Here is a 6,916-nt window from a genome sequence, read left to right on the forward strand (position 1 = left end):
GTATGGAATGATCACATAGCCCATAGCTATGGAATGATCACATGATGTAAACCAGGCCCATAACTAACCATAGTTTTTCTTGAATTGGTCTTATATGAATGGTTAGCCATTAGCCATAGGGATTCATCTTCAAATAGCCACCTATTTGCTAGATTGGATTCCTACATTCTCACTCTCATAATTCCACTTTAATCTCAGGATTTGCGAGGTGAGCTTAAAGATGCTTCTTCCCTATTCCTAATATATTATATTCTACCGTAACTATCTTTCCTATTCCTAGTATATTATAATCTACTGTAACTAGGGCTGCAAATGAGTCGAGCTGCTAGCGAGCTACTCGAAGCTCGGCTCAATAAAAGCTCGTTCGAATTCGTTCGTCAAGGTAAATGAGCCGAGCTCGAGTTTTATTTTCAAGTTCGTTCGTCAGGGTAAATGAGTCAAGCTCGAGCTTCATTTTCAAACAAGCTGAGCTCGAGCTTAGTAATACTTGACTCATCTGAGCTCACGAGCTAGCTCGTTAAAGAGCTCACGAGTTGGCTCGTTAAGGAACTCACAAGCTGGTTCATTTAAAAAGATCTCGAGCTGGCTCATGCATTAGCTTAATAAATAAATAAATAAATAAGTAAGTAATATATTCTAATTAAATAAATAAATAAATAAAATAAATAAATAGATCGTAAAAACGCAACTATTATTATATTAAAACAATAATATATACCAACAAATTAAATTATTATTATAATATTCTAATTGAGTAGTTTTAATGTTATTTAAGCAAGTGCTAGTTTAATAATATTGCTAATTGAGTTGGTATTTAATTATGTACATCTAATTATTATTAATATCTTACCAATTTATTTTTTTATCATAAATTAATAAGTAGAATAATAAAATAAAAACTATTTATGAAAACAATATAGTTTATATAATATAGTTTAACTTAAATCAACATATAACCTATATTATTTTACTATAAAAATACGTAGTTTTAGTGTTGAATAAATAAATATATATTATATAAATATTTAAAAATATTACTATAAAATTACGTAGTTTGTGTTGAATAAACAAACATATATTATATAAATACTTAAAGACATTTAGAAATTATAGTTTATACATTTGTAAATTAACGATGTATGAGCAAATAATTTTACAATATGTTTAATGTGTAGCTTGTAAATAGAGTAAGAACTTTATAAATTAACATAAAATGTATTATAGTCTAACTAATAAAGAAAATGTACTGAAGTAAGAACTGTTATAAATTGACATGAATAAATACTTTTATAATATGCTTAATGTGAAGCTTACGAAGCTAGTCTCGACTTGTTTACATCCGTAATTCTGACTGAATTATAAATGAATTTTGAACAAATTTGAAATAGAATTTTATAGAGTTTGTTGAACTCTTTCCTTTTTCTTTTATTAAGAACTTGATTTAATTATTTTAGTTTCTAAATTTATATGCATATTTTACCTTTGTATGTAATGTATTTATAATTGTAAAATTCACAATTATATATTTGATAAAATTGAGCTGACGAGCTTGAAATCGAGTGGAGTCCATGCTTAGCTCATTTATATAAATACCGAACTAATTACGAGCCAAGCTTGAACCAAACTCGAACATATCAAAATTACAACGAGTCAAATTCGAGTTCTAAAACATAAAAGATTATCGAGCTAATCGAGCTCGAGCTTAATTAAATTTTTACAAATCAAATCTGAACATTGAAAAGCTCGGCTTGTTTGCACCAATAAGTGTAATCTATTTTTATTTTTTTGTTATTTCTAAGATATAGAGTAGCCAACGGTTTTTTAAACTTAAATGAATTAGAATAGAAAAGGAAAGAATGCGCTGGACTGAGCTGCAAAACCACAGTAGTCCCAATACGACCCACTTTACAAAAGCAACGACATCGTTTCAATAATGAAAATTTCTACTTAAAAAGGAAATGAATTTGATATCCAATCTGAATATATAAATCATGGCATATAAGAATTTTTTGTCATGTGTCATTATTTTGCCACATAAATTGAGATGTGTATTCGGTTTTTATATGTGAAATTCGTTGTATAATTTTATAATGTATTTTTATTAATTTATTAATTAATAAATTTCTTTTCTAACTAATAATATTTTAATCTTAATAATAATATTTAAATTATAATTGTAATATTTTATTAACCAATAAATTAATTTTTTAAATAGATAATAATTTAAATTTTAAAAAATAGTGCTTTAAATTATTTTTTAATATTATATCAATTAAAAATTATTTTCCTAGTTATTTAATAATTTTTAATCCTAGCAATAATATCAATTATTCTTATAATATTGATTTAATCAATATAATTTAAAATTAATTAATAAATATTTAAAATAACTTTTATATTATTATATTAATAAAATCTTAAAATATTAAACAAAAATCTTAAGAAAAATTTATGAATATTTTAAGTTATTATTATTTTATAAAATATGATAAATAATTATAAAATATTGAAATTATAATTAAATTATATTTATAAACTCAGTGTAAATTATCATTTATAACTAAAATAATAATAACAACCATACAAATGCATAAATAAACGACTAGTGCATTCAATTCTTAATGTATAATAAATGACTCTATTAAAATTTTCTATACAGATACCTTAAATTTTAAATATTTGTAAACTAAACAAGATCAAAATAACTTTTTATATGAGTAAGAAGTTGATTTGATATCACAAAATATAGAAAACTATAAAAAAATGAATATATAAATTTATTAAAAGAATATTACAATTAGTGTTATTAAGATCAATAAATTTAACCTTTTCTTAATTCAATATTATTTAATAAAAAGTAATAAATAGTAGTAATACAAAGATGAAATCTATATAGAGATAGAACACTAAAAAAATTATTTTCGTTAATAAAAATGTTTGATATAAACCTTATAATTTAAAGAATAGAATGTAACAATACATTAACTTTTTTTAATGAAAGAAAACACATTAAGCTAAAAGAACACTTAGACCATCCATGGCCCATTAAGCTCATGGATCAGCATTAGCTGACAAGTCCGCAACATGATTTACTTCCCTGTAAGCATGCCGAAATTGAACTTATTAGTCCCACAAAACAATTAGTACTTTAATTTAGTATAGAAGGAATGGTGAAAAAAGAATCTAAAAAAATAGCATGCCAAGTTATTATTATCAATATCCTTTTATATACATATATGTGCTCATATATATGTGTCAAAAAGATATGTATACGTATCAAAAAATATTTCTTAGAAAAAAGAAAATAAGCGAAAAAGTTAGTGAGATAAAGTAGGAAATGGAAACTTTCAGAGTAAGCCCACCGGTGCCATGTCGTTTTCAAAAGTCCTGGGGGAAGCCCTAGAAAAGGTAGTAAGGAAGAAAGAACTTCATCTCAGGCATAACTGACATATTTCTTCAAACCTCTTGCACCAAACACTTTTCTTTTTATTTTGATAACGTTGGCCCTAATAATTATGATTCGCTTACTTTTTATTATCCATACATCATTAGTTTTTGTCAACCATCCTAAACATTCTCAGGAACCAGCAAACCGCCCCACCATTATTACCTAAACATTCACCACAACAAATCCTTTTCACCTCCCTTATTATCAACCTCTTCATGTTGCTCTACTGTATCAAAACCAGTGTACTTAGCTAGTGTCCACAACTCCGTATATTCTTCCCTTATTTGTTTATCTATGCAACCATACGAAAAGTCATCACTTTAGGTTTTAAATCCCTTTCCTCTCTCCCCTTGCTATATAACTCTCCTTTCTTAAACATCATGCATTTCATACTCTTTCTCCCTCCCTTTTATTCTCAAGTTTTAATCTTCTTGTTTTTCCTATCTTCTCAAGTAGATATGAATCCAAAATTACTCTCCTTATACGACATTATAAGCCAAATCAAGAATCTATATTATGATGAAGCAGAGTTGGAGCTTCTCCCTCAAGAGACCAAGAAGCTACAACCCGTTTGTGACTTCTCAGTTGAAAAAATCAATAGAAATACCTTCACATTCCAGTTCCTTGATGAGAAAACTCATGAACTTGTTCTCAATAGCAGACCCCGATTAATCTAAAATCATCACATTAATATCCAACCCTGGCCCTCTCACCTTATCCTTAAAGAGGTTAACTTTAACTCCTCCCCTTCTAGATTCAAGTCTAAATATTCTCCAAATCAAGTAATAAAGGAAAATGTTATAAGGATTAGAAAACTTTTTAATGGTCTTTTGCAAGTTAATCTCGAGGAAAGCAAGGAGAGTCTTAGGTGTCATACTCTGAGAATCAAGTCCTGGCTAATGTGGAGAAACCTCTCCCAAAAGGATTCGAAAATAGGAATGGATATAGGAAATTTGTCTTGTGTCTTATCAAATATGAGTGAGCTTTAAATATATGTTATTATAGTGACATTATAGGCCATGTTACCAAGAATTATAAAGTTAAGGAAAGAGATAATAGTAATAATTTCCGGAATATTTCAAGCCCTCAATTTTCTATGGCTTATAGAGGTGGAATGGATAGGTTGAGAACAGTATAACCGCCATCCAAGGATCATTCAAACTTGAACAATTAGATGCAGAAGGGAACACTAACAGTATCAAGGTCGAGTTCGTTGGTCTCTAGACCTTACCATTATCAGTCAACCTCTTTCTCCTAAAGTCTCATCTAACCTAGATTTCACTCACCTCTTTTTAACTCCAAGCTTTGTACCCTTCCCTCTCCTCCTTGACCACTTATACCCCAACTTCTCTAATCTCATTTACAACCGCCCGAATTTAGAAAAACAACCTCCTATTTGTATTGTTATGGAGAACCATGACCCACCTATTCTTCTAGACCTTATTAGTCATGAATTCTAATCCAAATACAAGAACTTTAGCTATTCTAAATTCCTCTCTTTTAATTAGCAAGTTGAGATTACTAAGGATTTGTTATGTGACAGTGAAAATAATTCAAATGACTAGGGTGAGATTTGGAAGATGTTGTCTCACGCTCAAGGAGTAAGATGATAATGCTTTATCCATCAAGGAGCCTTTGGTTAAACCAAAAAATAGCTTTGTTAATAATACTAAGCTTATTGATTCCCCTAACCACTAGGATAGCAAGAATAGAAAATGGAAAAAAGAACATGCAAGAGCAAATATGATACCAACACCTTCTGAGATTTATAAAAATAAGGGTAAAATAAAGGAAAGATGGGAAGAAAGTTTGATAAAGATTCTGATGGAAGTAGTACTAAGAAACCAAGCAAGCTGAATATGGTAGAGGTAGCCAACCTAAAATGGCCCCAAGTTTATAAATGAGACTATGCTCTTTGAGCTATCAAGGTTTAGAGAAGCCCTTGACAATCCACCACCTTAAAGGGTTTTGTGCAACCCACTTCCCTGATGGTATTTTTTTGATGGAAACAACGAATGACTCTCAAAAAGTTAAGAGAATTTTAAAAGGATGTGGTTTTGTTAATTTCTTGACTAGTGATCCAGTAGGTAGGGCAAGGGGCATTACTTTTGCTTAGAAAAATTCTATCTTCTTTAGCCCTTTTAGGCAAGAGAATTTTGTATCATGTGTCTATTTCAGATATGTCTAATACTCTATCTCCTTTAGCCTTCTTAGGCAAGATAATTTTGTATTATAGGATCCATTTCAAATATGTCTAATACTTAGTTTCATGCTACGTTTTCTCATATATCCTCTTATGATTTGAAAATGAAAGAGCAAATTCTCTACATCAAGCATGTGACTCATAGAATTAACACCTCTTTTATCACAGTTGGCGATTTTAATGGTATCTTGGCTCTTAGCGAAAAAAATTAGTGGTAGTTCTCAGGATAAAGGTAGACTCCAAGAAGTGCAAGATTTTACTTAGAATCTAAATGTTTCTTATCTTGGTTAGTCGGGACCCCAATTTACTTAGAACAACAAGAGGTTAGAACAAGATAACATTAAGATGAGACTTGATAGGTTATTTGGTTCCAATATTCGGACTATAATTTTTCCTCTTCATAATGTCTCCCATTTGGAAGATTTAAATTTAAATCATAAACCAATTCTTCTTGGAACTAATGTTGTTGTTAGCAAGCCTAAAAGTCAGTTTAGGTACGATCAAAGATGGACTAGAAACCCCCAAGTGAAAGATATTGTCTTTGAGGCTTAGAATCATACAGGTAGGGCCTCCCCTATGTGCATTTTCCATACTGCTAGCAAAATCTATAGGCATAGTTTGGCTTAGTGGAAGAGAAGTACCTTCTCAAAAAGCCAAAAAGAGATCTCTAGATTAAGTAGGAGCTACTGACTTTGAAAGACTCGGGCACTCTTTGGGACAAGACTGGAATTTGATGGTTGGAGGCTAAGTTATTTAAAGAGGTTAAAAAAGAAGAGATCTTTTAGGCTAAAAAGTCCAGAGTTAACTGTTTGCAGTTAGAGGATAAAAACAAAATATTTTAATGATTATACCATGCCGCGAAGAAAAAGGAAAAACATTTTAGGGCTGGAAGATGAAAAAAATGTATAGTGTAATGACCCCTTAAATATTACTACCATTATGGAAAGGTACTTTTATGATATTTACACTTCATCAAACCCTCATGGTTTTGAGGATGTTACTAATGGCTTAGAAAAAAAAGATTTACTAATAGCATGAACTTTAAGTTAATTAACCCTTTCTTTGAAAAAGATATCCATATTGCGGTTTTTTCTATCCACCCTACCAAGGCTCCTCGTAGCGATGGCCTGATTGGGAAATTCTTCCAAGATCATTAGGACATTCTTAAACCAAATATTATAGAATGCATATCTCATTTGTATAGAATGTGACACCTCTTTAAAAGCCTAAATCATACTATTGTAATCCTCATTCCTAAGAATCAC

The sequence above is a fragment of the Ricinus communis genome, chromosome 9 (genome assembly GCF_019578655.1).
Source record: "Ricinus communis isolate WT05 ecotype wild-type chromosome 9, ASM1957865v1, whole genome shotgun sequence".
Classification (NCBI taxonomy): domain Eukaryota; kingdom Viridiplantae; phylum Streptophyta; class Magnoliopsida; order Malpighiales; family Euphorbiaceae; genus Ricinus; species Ricinus communis.